At 43.0% G+C, this 16,401-nt stretch overlaps 1 protein-coding gene and 1 long non-coding RNA gene across 4 annotated transcripts in view; one reads left to right on the top strand and one right to left on the bottom strand.

Moving 5' to 3' along the window:
- LOC134451526 (uncharacterized) overlaps positions 1-16,401 on the bottom strand; it is a 296,996-nt gene that overhangs the window by 255,034 nt on the left and 25,561 nt on the right. The window lies entirely within an intron of this gene.
- Positions 4,168-7,586, top strand: LOC134450484 (uncharacterized). 3 transcript variants are annotated; one of them, XR_010035110.1, is made up of 8 exons: positions 4,168-4,295; positions 4,996-5,045; positions 5,499-5,568; positions 5,765-5,869; positions 6,318-6,396; positions 6,501-6,610; positions 6,836-6,940; positions 7,418-7,586. It is a non-coding gene; the product is annotated as an uncharacterized LOC134450484 (long non-coding RNA). The 3 variants fall into 3 exon arrangements; XR_010035108.1 differs by lacking the exon at positions 4,996-5,045; XR_010035109.1 differs by having other exon boundaries at positions 4,168-5,045.

Below are 16,401 nucleotides of genomic sequence, written 5' to 3'. Positions count from 1 at the left end.
TTCATTTACCATTTCATTTCATTCATCTCCTTCAAGTTCAAGACCGGGTGCAATCTCTGTTTCAGGAGGATCATACAATTGTTCTGCAAATACCTCATCATTCTCATCATTCTCAGTATTAGTGCATTCACCAGAAATCTTAGTTGCAATCAGTTGATCAATGTGCTTTTTGCTTATTTGTCCATCTATGTTTACCATGTAAGTAAGAGGACCCAGCACTCGTTCAATTACACCATGTTTCCATTTCTTACCTTACCCTCCCCGAAAATTCTTAACTAGCACTGCTTGATTTGGCTGCAAGCTTCTCACACGGGTTTGGTTGTTTTTCACATTTGCTTGTTTTTCCTGCATTTGCAACGAAAAAGTTGCCGTCACTTGTGACAACCTGGTTCTGACATTTCTCTTTAGGAACAACTGAGAAGGAGTTTTCCCTGTAAAGGAACACAGAGTGTTTCGGTAACTGAATAGAAAATGATCTATGCAGTGTTGTAATGATCGCCCAGTTTATGCAGTGACTGCAAGTTTGAACCAACGTCTCAGCTAATCCATTGGATGCTGGATTGTACGGAGCAGACTTGATATATTTAACTCCATTCATTTCCAAAAATGTTTCAAACTCTTTTGACACAAGCAGCGGACCATTATCCGAAACTACCACTGGGGGGAGCCCACGAGCTGCAAACAGACCTCTCATAGCTTCAACAGTAGCTGTAGCAGTGGTACTTGTCATTCATTTCACCTCTGGCCAACGTGAATATGCATCAAAAAAAAAAAAAAAAAGGTAGAGGGCTGGAGGGCTGCGGCGTTCAAGTGGTAAAACTGGTGGTGGTTTGAAGGTGCTCTTTGGCCAAGACGTAGAAAATATCAAAAAAAAGGCAGGACGCCAAGGCACTCTTCTTAGATAAAACCGCTTTATTATAAAGGCTAGTTCATGTTAGAACTTAAATAATTAAAAATACTGCCATTGCCAACATGTGAATATGCATCACTTAACAACAAAAATTGGTGTTTTCTTTTTTTCTGCGAAATCTATATGAATTCGCTCCCATGGCAGCTCTGGCCATTTACATGGGTGCACTGGTTCTTTGTTAGGTGCATGTCTGTTATTTATACAGGTAAGACAGTAATTTACCATGGCTTCAATTTCATTATTCAAACTGGGCCACCAAAATAGCTTCTAGCTAAGGCCTTTGTCTTAACAATACCCAAATGCTCTTCATGTAGTCCACTCAACATCTGAGGTCTCAATGAGGTAGGTATTATTACTCGTAACCCCCACAAAACACAATCTGCTTCCACTGTCAGTTCATCACGTCTGTTCCAGTAAGGTTTTAATTCACCTTCACTCACATGTTTTGGCCATCTGGCTTGTGTTAGATGTCTCACTATGGTAAGTATTTTGTCTTTGTCTGTCTCTTTCTTTATGTCTTTCGCTGACACCGGCACTGATTCTAGCCACGACACTCTGAATTCAGGATTGCTTTGTGGCGCCTCTCTCTGCAAAGGTAAACGCTGATAAGCTGACAGCAGTAAAGCCCATCTCTGAAGACGCGCAGCAACTAATGCTGGTACTCCTGTTTTTGGTCCCAATATTTTTACCAGTGGCTTATGATCAGTGACCAAAACAAATGTCCTGCCATAGAGGTAATCCCTGATTTTTTTGTACACCAAAAATGATGCCTAATGCTTCCTTTTCAATTTGTGAGTAGTTTATTTCTGTTTTACTCAAGGTACGTGAAGCGTATGCTATCGGTCGTTCACTACCATCTGTCATTTTGTGTGATATCACGACACCATAGGCCATAGGCACTAGCATCGCAAGCCAGTAAAATCGGCAATTGTGGATCGAAGTGTGTGAGCACACTAGACGATGCCAACTGTGATTTTGCTTTTTCAAACGCTGCTTGACATTGGGTGGACCAGTTCCACTGACTGTCCTTCTGTAGCAACACTGTCATCGGTTTGATAATGGTTGAAAGATTCTCCATAAACTTTCCATAGTAGGCTAAAAATGCCCTAAGTTCTGTGACATTTTAGGCGCTGAAGCGTTCACTATTGCTTCCACTTTCTCGGGTACAGGGTGTAACCCTTCACTGTCAATTTTGTGCCCCAAGTACGTATGTTACACTTGGTTGGCTGAAGCTACATTCGTCTCTGTTAACCCGTATGCCTCGGTCTTGTAAGCATTGTAAAACCTGCTCCACATTTTCCCAGTGTTCGGCCTCGGTTGACCCTGTGATCAATATGTCATCAAGGTAGCACACAACTTTTGTTAAGCCCTGAAGTATCTGATCCATAATACGTTGGAATATGGCTGGCGTACTAGCTATGCCATAGGGTAACCTGTTCATTTGGTAAAGCCCTTTTGGTGTATTAATGGTCAGGTACTGCTTAGATTCGTCATCTAGCTCCACCTGCTGGTAAGCTTGGGTAAGATCTAGCTTGGTGAAGTATTTTCCCCCAGCTAACTTGGCAAACAGATCCTGTGTTTTTGGAAGAGGGTATTTGTCTACCTCTAAACATGGATTTATGGTTACCTTGTTGTCACCACAAATTCTGACATCACCATTTGTTTTCAGTATGCACACAATTGGGGTTGCCCATTCACTGTACTCCACTGGAGTTCAAACTCCCATTTCCTGTAATTTAGCTAACTTTTTGTCAACAGCTTCACTGAGTGCATAATGCACAGATCTAGCCTTGCAGAATTTTGAATTTGCATTTTCCATGACTCTCAGCTTAGCTTTTACACCCGATCTGCATTGAACACAGGAGAATATCTCTCATACATGTCTGATACAGGATCAGTAACTGGCAAGTGATTCACTCAAGACCAGTCTAAATGCAGGTGCTGAACCCAATTTCTGCCCATGAGTGTTGGACCACTCCCTTTTGCCACTAACAACATCAGTTGTTTTGTTTGCTCACCACATTGAACTTTTACTTGAATTTGACCCATGAGCGCAATAGGCTCTGAGGAGTATGTTTTCAGACGCACATCACATGACTGCAGTTTACACTGCATGAAAAGAGGAATTTGTGGCTGAGTTTTGCACCTTAAATTGCCTCATACCTCAAGCCACAGCATTTGCGGCTCCCTCATGCCCCCCTCCCATCCCCTTCTTAGAAGAGCCTTTAATATGTAAATGCCAGTGATCAGGTCGGGAGCTGCCCCAGTCAATTTCAAGTGGGGTGGGGTGGGGTGAGGTCAGGTGGGTGGGAGGGAGTGGGGGGTCGGCAGGCCTGTTTCTAGGATTTTGGGGTCCCTAGGCAACGGGATTGTTGGGGGCCCTAGGGCATTTTTTGGCCTTTTACTAAAATGTGTGTGTCTGTGTGTGTGTATGTTTTTTCACGCTGCCCAGTGGTGTTTTTCAGAATCACTAACCATTAAACCAGGGGTAGGGAACCTATGTCTCGAGGGCCCTTGAGGCCGTTTTATCCGGCCCCTGATATCATTATAATGTTTTGCAACTTCACATGAAATAGGCCTATGACATATTTTGCAGGCCTAAAGGAATCTTAGAAATTACATTTCCAATGCAATTAAGTTATATTCAGGGGACCTAGAAAAGGTGGGGACTGTTTTAAAGGTGTCTACCTTTAAAGATGTCTATATGTCTATATAGGCCTAAAGGTGTCTATATAGGCCTAAATTTTATGGGGAAATCCTGATTTGTGTTCATAGTACGGCCCCCGGAGGATTTTATGACCATGGTAGGAATTTGAAGTGGCCCCCGAATGAAAAAGGTTCCCCACCCCTGCATTAAACCTTTCTACTAGCCACAGCTTTGCTGTCAGTACATTTTATTATGATACTATAAGCTCAGAAATTAAGTTGATCAAACAATTCGATCTGTGCTGTAGGCTAAACATTTAAATGAACCTACAGAATAGGCTATCAAAATAGAATCATCTGAATGATCTTTCTTGGACATACATTTTGAAGTGACCCTTCGAATTAAAAAGGTTCCTCAGCTGCTTTTGAGGAAAAACATCAATGTGCTTGGCCACTCTGGTTTTTAAAAGGTATTCTGAACTAAAGCAAGGATTGTTCAAGTTAGTTGAAAATAGACCGTCTCTGGTTAAATTAGTTCTACACCAAGCCTTTAGGTGGCAGTAAAACTAATTGGCACAATGCGAATTCCACACACAACCCACAAAGAAGCCATCAGCCGCGGTCAACAACGCCTTCCTGATTGAAGAGAACCACGAGGTGTCTGTGTGGTTTACAAGTTTCTTGGCGATATGGGTGAAAAGTTCCTCACATACCAACGGAAAATGGGCTTCATATACATGTAAGTACATTTTACTCAACTGTGGTTTAAAGTTTCAGTACTCAAGAGCGATTGAATAGCTCCTCTGAACACAGATCCGCCATTGCTAAGTTATGGCACAGCCGCTTTACATAGCTGGTAGCTCAAGTCCCCTCAATGTGACTACACTAGTTGCTGCTGTACGCTAGTAAATTCTGATGACTTGCGAGCATCGTAATGACAAAATGCTGTGGTGAAACAGTGAATATGTTAAGTATACTTGTTGATGGTAAATTGTTTGACATTGCTCGTTCTCAGTTGCCTTTCCCCTGCCTGAAGATAGACAAAGGCTACCGTTAGCATGCTATTGCGTTAGCTCATCAACTAGATGCTGGGGCACTGCTCATTTTTCACGTCTGCCCGGCATTTCGCTGATGAACTAACTATTAGACGCCTTGCCAATGTATTTTACAGCGGCAAAAATGCATCTAGGCGACGTTGGAAAGACTGGTGTGCCGTCTGGGTATGTTGGTTTTCAGTGCTGGGCAGTAGCGAAGCGACTAGTTTAACTACATTCTCTAGTAGCTTGGTCGTAGCGTCACTACTATGTATCGAGTAGCTAACATCCCTGTAGTTAAGCTATTTTTCCTCAAGTAGCGACGTAGTCTACAAAAGCTACAATTTGTCCCCCATCGATTTTACTCAATGATTTTTGTTTTACTTTCTCTATCCTGAAACCTAGGCAGTCACACAGGGGTTCCCAAGACCCACCTGCGTAAACTCAAGTCAAAGGTGGGATATAGGATTTAGTTCCATGCTACACCTTGCCCTTTCACCAAACCGACCGATTCTTCCTTGTTGCGTTCTATATTATGAAAGCTAACCGTGAGTAGTTCTGGCGGCAGCTCTCAGTAACGCGAGCCCAATGTACCAGCGCGAGCTCAATGTCGACCAGAGTGGTCAAGTTAATAGAGCACGCCACCCCCAAAATCAATGTGAAATACCCTGCCATTTGCAACAGTAGGCAACCTGTCCTTAAAAAGTATGGGTCCTCAAAACAGCACTTGTTGCACAAATAAGTGTAGATGGCCTCTTCAAGAAATTGAAATTATGTATAGTCACTTTTTCTTATTGTTTCACGTGGAGGTCTACTGACCTTGTCTAAATAATGTAGGCTAGTTTATGTCCATGTATTATATTAGGACCCAAGGTTAATGGGTTATTCTATTTACCATGTTTTCACAGGCTGCTGTCTCATAATATGGCGAAGACGAGTCACCTGAAGGCCTAACTCGCCATAGAAGACTGAAAGAATGTAAGATTAACTTCTTTGTGACCAATATGACTTGCTCATTGATACATTTGCTATGTCAATATGAGGTGCATGGTAAAGTATTTAATGTATTTGTCTCGCTTCTAAGAGCTGTAGAATCAATAGGGTGTTCTTTTTCAGGGTGTTCTTTTTTATAGAACTGGACAGGTCATTTATTCGTTCCCCTTGTTTTTTGAAGTGTCCTGCAGGATGCTGTGTCCTGCAATCCTGTGTGCTGTGCTACAGACGCGTGTGGAGGTCAACCCAAAATGGGCACAGTCTCACCACAGAAGAGTGAAAGAGGGTAAGCTTAACCTATAGCCTACGTCAGGGTCGGGGAACGTTTCTCATTCGAAGGGCCGCTTCAAATTCATCCGAGGGGCCGTAAAAGTCCTCCAAGGGCCGTACTATGAACACAAACCAGGATTTTCCCTTTCACTTTAGGCCTATATTGAAGGCAGCCACATTTAAACAAACACCACCTTCTTCAGGTTCCCTGAATATAACTTGATTGTATTGCAAATGTATTTTCTAAGATTCCTTTACAAAATGTCATATTTCATGTGAAGCTGAATAGCATTAAAATTATATCGGGGGGGCCAGATAAAACTGCCTCAAGGGTCGCAAACGGCCCTAGAGACATAGGTTCCCCACCCCTGGCCTACATTGTCAATATGACTTGTGCTACTTTATAGATAAGTAATCAATGCTGTGCATTGCTATGTTTTGATTTATTTTCTTACATCCTACAGATCCTGGCAGGGAGACGGTAGTGTCCTGCAGAATGGTGATGGGCCAATCTTAAAAGAGACCACAAAAAACTGATATAGTGTAAGATTATCCCTGTTGGGCTCAATAGGTCTTGCTTATTGACATATTTGCTATGTCAATATGAGGTGTATGGCAAAGTATTTATTTATTTGTCTCGCTTCTAGGAACTATAGAAACAACAGTGCCTGCTGCAGTATAACGAGGACACCCTGAGCAGAGAGCTCCAATAGACCCAGGTCCAGTGTCTTGGCAGGGTGAAATGGCACTGATATGGGTATGTACTAATGTCAGTTAAAATGAATGAATTAATTAATTCTCATATCTGAATAATGTGAACACTGGATTTACCACACACACACACACACACACACACACACACCCTAGGCCTAGATGACCCAAGGTTACTTTTACCACAGCTCTGGCACATCAATTTTCATTTGTTTAATAACTGGTCAGGTAATTTATTCATTCCCCTTGTTTTTTTTTGTTTTTTTTGTAGTGTCCTGCAGGATGCTGTGTCCTGCAATCCTGTGTGCTGTGCTACAGACGCGTGTGGAGGTCAACCCAAAATGGGCACAGTCTCACCACAGAAGAGTGAAAGAGGGTACGCTTAACCTATAGCCTACGTCAGTGGTGGGGAACCTTTCTCATTCGAAGGGCCGCTTCAAATTCATCCGAGGGGCCGTAAAATTGTATTGCAAATGTATTTTCTAAGGTTCCTTTACAAAATATGTCATATTTTATGTGAAGCTGAATAACATTAAAATTATATCGGGGACCAGATAAAACGGCCTCAAGGGTCGCAAACGGCCCTCAAGACATAGGTTCCCCACCCCTGGCCTACATTGGCAATATGACTTGTGCTACTTTATAGATAAGTTCTCAATGCTGTGCATTGCTATGTTTTGATTTATTTTCTTACATCCTACATATCCTGGCAGGGAGACATAGTGCATGAGACCATAGAAGACTGAAATAGGAGATTATCCCTGTTGGGCTCAATAGGACTTGCTTATTGATATATTTGCTATGTCAATATGAGGTGCATGGTGAAGTATTAATTTATTTGTTGTTTCTACAGCTCCCAGAAGTGAGACTGAGTGCCTGTTGCAGTATGACGAGGACGCAGTGACCAGAGACCTTCAGTAGACCCTGCTGGCATGATTGGTGGCTGAAGAACATGAAATCAACAGCAATGTTTATAATGTTGTACATACCTGTATAGTCTGTATTAAAAGGCAGTACCTGTAGTATTTTTCCTCTTTCATATTTACCACATATTTACTATGAATTGACAACTTTTACTAAAATCCATTTTTGTATGTGCCCTGACTAAAACTATCCTTAAACCTAACCTGTCAGCAGTGGCGGAACACTTGCACACAGGGCCCCAGGGCAAGACACTGATGGGGCCCCCCACACGGCCTGCCAAACTCACATTAGGACCCCCACCACTAATACAGGAGGATCCTGGGCCCCTGGGCAAATGCCCGGCTCGCCCCCCTCATAACTCCTCCCCTGCCTGTCAGAGATGTAACAACAACCTGCTCTTAGCAATGTGGCAGTAGTCTACTTGGATGCAGCGGGGAACATAGAACCCTTTTTTGAAAAAGCATTGTATGTTTCTGAGTTTTATGAATTGTGCCCTTCCCAAACATCATGCATAGGCTAAGCGTATCTATGACACGCTGATTTGAACTCACTATCGCGTGTGTCCAATACGCATTTTCGAGTTAAGTCGTGCTCCACAACGCCCTGTGACAGGTTGGGTTTAGGGATGGTTTTGGTTTAGGCACAATCTAGGTAGAAATTCGCCTAATCTCGCTGTTCTTGGCAAAAGTAAAGCAACAGAAACATTACTTCACTGACAGGTTAGGTTTAGGGGTGGTTTTGGTTAGGGCACAGCAAAACATATTGCGTTAGTAACAGAAATGCGCTGTGACCAAACAAAATCGCCGACACGGCGGGAAAACTGCGCAAACCTAGTCACTAGTCAAAAGTGCATGAAAGCGCTTTACCGTTGCGTTGAGGAGCACGCTTTGAATTCAAAATGCGTCGCACCATGCACTAGCGTGCGATACGTACGCTAAAGCATGGTGACAGCCTGCCCAAACTTAACCTGTCGGTAAAATGTTTCCTAGTTGTACATTTGTGACCTGAGTGCTGTGTACATCACTGCATATAGAGTAGGCCTATATTGTTTGCACGGTATGTGTGTAGTTGCATGGTTCTTGTCAAAGTGTGTGTACATTGTTTGGTGTGATATTAAAAGCGTTTTTTAAAAAATAATTTTCATTTCATTCATTTTCATTTTATCAATAAATTCACATCATGCATGCTAAAGCCCCATCACAGTGCAGCCTATAATGATGTGAATATAATGATGTGAATATACAAAGTAAAATCAACCTAGGTATATTAGTAATAATTTTTGCATAATTATACGGACCTACTGTATACGGTCTGCATAAATTAATCCAACGTGACCAATAGAAGGTCGTAGCTGCTAACCAATAGCGCAGCTCTTTTACTTTGAGTCACGTGTCTTTTTCGTCCAATAAGAGCAAGGCTAGTCCGCGTTCCGGGCTGGCTGTCATTGCCTTTCATGTGGTAATCGTTGGCCATTAACACCCTGCTGTGAGACCTCTCCGCGGCTCGCGATTCGCTTCCGGGCGATTTAGGTGTCATCAAAATTGTTAGTTTTGATTCTCTCAAGCGCTCAAAATCTGACGAAAGTTAGGCAATTCTGTGGACGATTAGGGACGAGTTCATAGTCACAAATCCCCCTTTTCGTGCTGTGTTACACTTTTCAATCCGCTTGTTGTACAGCTTCTCTGAAATTACACTCATTGAGGCACCTGTTTCAACTTCCATCTTAATCTTAAGACCATTGCATCTCACCATTACCATATATGGCTTCACATACTCACTGTCACCTTTCACTGTAAACAGTTCATAGTCTTTTGTGACGCCTGGCACTTCCGTGGCTGCACAGTTCTCAGTTCCTGGCGGCTGTCCTGGCGCGTATGCCGCTCCCTCTGTAGGTGATGCTGACCGTTGGTTCCGTGCTGCACTTGTCCCCTTGTCTGGCAGTTCTCTCACGACGTATAGGGTGTCTCGCTCGGCCGGGCCCCCGCTCGCTGTCCGCCGCTGTGCTTGCCGGATTCCTTGGTTCTGCATGCTCGCTCCAGATGCCCTGTCTTGTTGCACATCTGCACTGGAAATCTTTGTATTTGCAGTTGGCAGGCGAATGCCCTTCTCGTGACAACGGTAGCATGAGTTGTCTCCGCCGCTCACATTTGGCTTTTGTTTCCTCTCAGATTCTTTTTGGCGTGCGTGAGCCTTCCCCTTGTAGCTGCTCATGCTGTCGGTCCTAAGCGGTGTCAGCTGAATCGTTTTCTGACTGCTCATGGTGGACTTGAAATTGTGAACAATGTCCATGACTTTTGCCCACTTCAGCTTTTCTCCGTACGCAGCACTCAACAGCTTAGTTCGTAGCTCTTTACTGGTAATGCCATAAATTAGCTGGTCCCTGAGCTGTTCATCAAATGTTGAACCGAACTCACAGGTGGTTGCAAGACCTTTCAGCGCAGCCACATATTCAGCTACAGTCTTTCCATTTTGCTGCTTTCGAGCACGGAATGAGTAATGTTCACTTAACACGTTTTTCTTCGGCACATAGAATTCTCTCAATGCTTTTAACAAGTCCTCCAATGTGCAGTCAGACATCTTTTTCGGTGCTAGCAAGTCTGTCAGTAATGAGAAAGTCTTTGCACCTACCACGGATAAGAAAACAGCCCTTTGTTTCCCTTGCGCAATTCTGTTGGCTTCCACAGACTGTGCAAATCTTTGCTCATACGTCTTGAAACTTTCACTGCTTTCGTCGAAGCACAAGCCTGTTTCTCTGCTGTACACTGCCATCGTTTCGCTGCTAGCTTCTTCTGCTAACGTCACCGTCCTCCTAGCATCTTCGTTCCGTTTCCAAAATCGTGGTTAACTTATCCCATCCTCGTCGCCAGTATGTTGTGTCCGAGAGAGGGCACGCATACACATAGATGGAGGCGGACAAGAAGGTGCTGAACATTAAACTTGGCTTTATTCACTACTGCATAATTATAATACAAGTGGGCTTCCTCAGTGTCCTTGTGGTTCAGAAGAGCATTGAATGGGGGAGCTCAGCATTATATAGCCCCTAAATGCATGGCATTATGGGAAGTGAAGTTCAATAGTACAGAATACATCCATACACAACAGAAAGTATAGGAAGTATTAGACCTATAGAGCAGATACTAAGCCAGATGAAAATTAAGCTTTTTTAAAGTCTATTGAAAAAGTGATAGCGTTGGGGCAGTTATAATTTAAACTTGTTCCATCATTTGGCAGCATAATGGCTAAATGCCATCACATTGTCTAGATTTTACCCTAGGCACAACCAGTAGAGAAGACTCTGCATATCTAAAACTAGTTGGATGGTATTACTGTAGCCTATCTGCAATATATTTATGGCTAGTCCATTGAGTGACTTTTCCCTCTCATGCGCGCTCTTTGCTCCGTGAATCACAGTTCAAAACGGTAGCTCAACAGATAAATGTTCATCATGAGTTTTTAAAATTTGATCTCTCCTTCTCAAGCAAACATAAAAATAATTGAAACATCCCCCTGCCCAAAGTCATGCCAATGGGAATCTCGCAACAAGGTGCGTGTTCCATGTCACACTTGTAAATGGACAGTAGCCTATCCGCGCGGGATGCAATGGTGACTCACCAAATAATTTTCAGCCGATTTGCCTGTTCGCTATTCCAATGCAAGGCCGAAGCATGCTTCATTCCCTCGTAACTTCTAAACGCTGGCAGGCAGCTATATAATTTTGACTGTCCTGATGGTAGCGTATTAGTAAGCTGTAGTTACAATCCCTCTTCAGCACTCTGTCCTAATAATATCCTCTGATATTTTAATACGTTTGCAAAGAAATGGCATGTTTTCCACAGTAGGCTGATTACGCGTTGTATTCCATCTGTATTTTGACTGCCCTTTCTGTAATCTTGCTACCTCAAGCTTTTGTTACAGTATTCTGACTGACACACCTTGCACGAAGTGGTCAACAGAGAGCCCCATAACACCGTAAAAAGGGAAAGTATTGTGCGTCACGGCACCACCTCACAAAATCTTAGCCACCGTTTATTACCTGTGTTAAACATTTCGGATATCCACAACCTAATAGTGGACGATTTTAATCGCCTTTCGTTGCAACACTTTTACCAAGGTTCACCAGCTTACAAAATGATGTCAGTTATGCTGACAAAATGTTATCATTGTCCGCAAAAGCAGCACTACAGTACACCACTTTAGTTGTGTCAAGTGTGCTCCATACCTTCTCATCACATGCCTCGGCTGCATGATAAATCCAGAAATTATTAAACTAGAGACCTTTCGCAAAAATCATAAGACTGTACACAACTTAGGCGGCAAGCAGTTGCATGGAAATGCCAACCAATCAGAAGAGTTGTAGCGGACTCGTCACTTTGTTGAAGCTCATACACAGGGTTGCCAGACGGGGCAGTCAGCAGAATATTGTGCAGGGACAAAGTGACTGTGCAATTGCATTCATTTCCAATATAATTCACAAATAGCAATATTTTTAAAAGTATCCTGAGCTCGTGGGACCGAGCCAAGTCATGGTGGGGCCGTGGCCCCACTAAAAATTGCCTAAACTCGCCCCTGATCCCCTCCATTATTTAGAAAGAGTGCTTAATAATCAAGCTCTCTCACACTCTCTCTCTCTCTCTCTCTCTCTCTCTCTCTCTCTCTCTCTCTCTCTCTCTCTCTCTCTCTCTCTCTCTCTCTCTCTCTCACACACACACTCACACTCACACTCACACTCACACACACACACACACACACACACACACACACATACACACACGCATGCACATGCACATGCACATGCACGTATGCACACACATGTGCATGATTTGTGTGTGTGTCTTGAGAGCTGTGTTCGGTGTGTCTGTGTGTGTGTCTGTGTCTGTGTGTGTATGTGTGTGTGTGTGTGTGTGTCTGTGTGTCTGTGTGTGTGTGTGTGTGTGTGTGTGTCTGTGTGTCTGTGTGTGTGTGCGTGTGCGTCCGGTGACAGATGTTATACTGAGAGACAAGATGTGGCGCTGTTTTGGAAAGCGGCCCACATGACTTCAGCCAGCAGTGTGACGACAAACAGAAAAACAGACTACGATAAGAATATGGATTGCCGGAACCATGTCCAGTAGTCCGATGGGTGAAAGCGTGAAAGCTGAATGAAGAGTAAATTCCTACAGGATGTCACCATGTCCGGAGCCATAATATAAAGACTTATAGAGACATATCAATATTTTGGAACAAAATGAATGATGAGTAGAGATGGATTGTAGAAATCCATTGCATTACAACCATACCTGTGCAATTACAGAAAAAGTAGTCCCACACTTGAATAAGTCACAAAGCTTTGAAAGTGAGTTGAAGTGAGTTGCAGGCCCTCAAACTCTGGCCCAAGATGCCCTGTAATTTGTAGACATTATTTGATTATTTGGATATGAGACCTTCATTAGAGTACCTAAACTGATATTTGGTAACTAACCAAATGTTCATTTAACCCTCCTGTTATCCTTGGGGTCTATTTGACCTATTTCAATGTTTAATGTCTGAAAAATACATGATGTACATAATTATTTTGCTTCATATTTGATGACTTTTCCTAAATATATGGGGTCAATGTGAAAAAAGTGAAATGTCCACAAAAAATGTTTTCCCTAAGTGCTGCATGCGTTTTGTTTACATCTGTGTTCCTTGGGGTCAATTTGACCCCAAATTATTTTAAGTATTAAACATGAATGGAACATCCATATCCAATCTGTCTAGATTATGTCAAATACATGAACATATGTTATTTAGAACAGAACATTTTGCTTTATGTAGGCCTCTGATAACTAACAATATGTATGATGTGGACGAGGGCCAAAACTAATGCAAGGCAACTTTTGGGCAGTTGTTGCACATTTTTGCCTGGTCATGGATTAGTTCTTTTGGTGTGTGGGCTGTGTGTGGGGGTGCTAGGACTTATCTAAAGGACTTTTTATGTCCCCAACACAGCAACAGTAAATATCTGAGGCATAAAGCAGTGCAAAAGTTTTTGCTTCTACTGATTTTGTAGTCATTTAAATGGCTGGGGTCAAAATGACCCTAAGGATCACGGATGTAACCTAAATCTGAGGATAACAGGAGGATTAAACATGAGTTATCATGTACAGTGTGTTACGATTGGCTCCACTTCTGCGTGTTTGGACTCTGCCCCCCTGTGCCTGTGCCTTTTTCTTTACAGACGGCTGGAGAAGTGTGTGGCCAATTACTTCTTGGTTCTCTCTCTCTCTCTCTCTCTCTCCCTCTCTCTCTCTCTCTCTCTCTCTCTCTCTCTCTCTCTCTCTCTCTCTCTCTCTCTCTCTCTCTCTCTCTCTCTCTCTCCGCCAGGCACCCAGCGCCCTCCCTCAAGCTTTATGTTTTGATTTTCACATTAGGCCTACTTCTTGCACCCATATGTGACATTTTACTTTCACACTACTGACCTTTTCCTTTTTTAAAATAAATACCATCTTGATGCTACACTGTGGTCTCCTTTTATGATGGGACTACCTTGAACAACATGATCTCCAAAAATTCTGTGCTCCTGGACACGGATGTTAAGGACACAAAATCTGTGTCCAGGAGCACGGATTTTGCCAAAATTCCGTCCTCCTGGACACGGAATTATTTTCCGTGATGGACACAGAGAAGTGCTCTCTCTATAGTCCCATAGCTCTATGTTTCCACAGTCTTTTGTTTTCTCAGGATTTTTCTAATTTCAAATATTTTTTCTCAAAAACATTTCTTACTGACAGGTTAGGGTTAGGGATTGTTTTGGTCTGGACACAGCTAGTTTTCTTTCATTCATTATATGAATTTGATAGCCTAGCAACCAACTGGAAAAGGAATTTCTCAAAAATATGTCTTTAATGACAGGTTAAGGTTAGGGAATGTTTTGGTCAGGGCATAGGGTTAAATTGCTATAGCATTATTTTGTTTAGGATTAGCATTTGGTATGTATTTTCTAATGATAGAGTTAACACAGTGCTGTGGTAATAGCCTATAGAAAGCAGTTCCGTGTGCCCATCACGGAAAACAATTCCATGTCCAGGAGCACGGAAAACAATTCCGTGTCCAGGAACACGGAATTTTGGCAAAATCTGTGCTCCTGGACATGGATTTCGTGTCCTTAACATCCATGTCCAGGAGCACGGAATTTTTGGAGATCAGGCTGACCTTGAAACAGGCATCCGTAGCATGTAGAATTCTGTAATAAAACACTGTCTCGAAAAGTAAAACAATAGCACCTTGACTGAAATACATTGCAAGACGTATCTCTGTGCAATTATTGGCAAAATCACAGCATAAAGCAAAATAAAAGCTGCAAACCAAATGACATCTGTCGTTTGAAATGAGTGAAAAAATATTCTTTGTGGAATGTATATGCATGTTTATTATTTACAAATGATATGTATGAATGCACATTGTTTCCTTTGATATTTACATTGTGCTTATGCATGTACTAGTTGTACAGATTGCATGGGTGTGCTGCAGAGACTGATAATATATGTACCTTACATACATTACTTCCAACATTATTCTGTTATAATTCATGCACCATTATTGTAAAGTGTTACCCATACATATACTGTATATAGTATATTGCGTATATATGTAGAGAGAGAGATAGGGGAAGGGATGACTGTACAGTACATACAGAGAAAAGAGTGTTCTGTCGGTTTTAAAGTTCACTTCAAACAGAGTTCACTTTAAATGTGTGTGTTGTGCGTGCAGAAGCTAAGACTTCACTTAAAGATTGCAACACCCCACACCCTTCCGACTCCACTCCACTCCACTCCACTCCCCACACGACGTTCCATTGCTTTGATTAATTTCCGCCGTTTCCGGCGAGCGTAAGAGCTAACAGCCTCATGGCTGACTTAACTCCACTAACATTTCCACGCCACAGCCCCAGCCCTCCAATAACCCCCACACAGCCCTCCACCAGCACACCACAGGAAATAAATAAACAGCAAAAAACATTTCCTCCAAGATAAACAAACACACACACACACAAATACACACACACACGCACACACAAATACACACACACGCACACGCACACGCACACGCACACACACACACACACACACACACACACACACACTCACACACACAGACACACACACACACACACCGAACACAGCTCTCAAGACACACACACACACACACACACACACGAACACACTCCACGCTAAATAAGTATATGGTTGTTTCTATAAGAGGCTTAGAAGTTCTACTGTCATTTGGCTTTGGCCTGGTCGACAGTGATGGGCTGGGATTGTGTGTGTGTGTGTGTGTGTGTGTGTGTGTGTGTGTGTGTGTGTGTGTGTGTGTGTGTGTGTGTGTGTGTGTGTGTGTGTGTGTGTGTGTGTGTGTGTGTGTGTGTGTGCAGGAGTCGGTGGACTGTGAATGTGCATGGCAGTTTGGCTTCCTGCTGTGGCAGATAATAATGCTGTGACCACGCAGTAGATGTTTTACTGCAGCCTGTGTGACTCTCTCTCTCTTTCTCTCTCTCTTTCTCTCTCTCTCTCCCTCCCTGTGTGTGTGTGTGTGTGTGTGTGTGTGTGTGCGTGCGTGCGTGCGTGCGTGTGTGTGTGTGTGTGTGTGTGTGTGTGTGTGTGAGAGAGAGAGAGAGAGAGAGAGAGAGAGAGAGAGAGAGAGAGAGAGAGAGAGAGAGAGAGAGAGAGAGAGAGAATGTGAGTATGGGCGTTCAGGATAAGGCTGTGCCCATAGATGTGTGTGTGTGTGTGTGTGAGAGAGAGAGAGAGACAGAGACCGAGAGAGAGAGCAAGAGACAGAGAGAGAGAGAGACAGAGAGAGGGAGAGAGAGAGAGAGAGAGAGAGAGAGAGAGGGAGGTTAATGTGGTTTTGTTCTTAAATGTCAGCCCTTGACCTTTCTCAAGTCATTTATAC

Source organism: Engraulis encrasicolus, chromosome 6 (genome assembly GCF_034702125.1).
Source record: "Engraulis encrasicolus isolate BLACKSEA-1 chromosome 6, IST_EnEncr_1.0, whole genome shotgun sequence".
NCBI lineage: Eukaryota > Metazoa > Chordata > Actinopteri > Clupeiformes > Engraulidae > Engraulis > Engraulis encrasicolus.
This window is presented reverse-complemented; position numbering and strand designations above follow the sequence as displayed.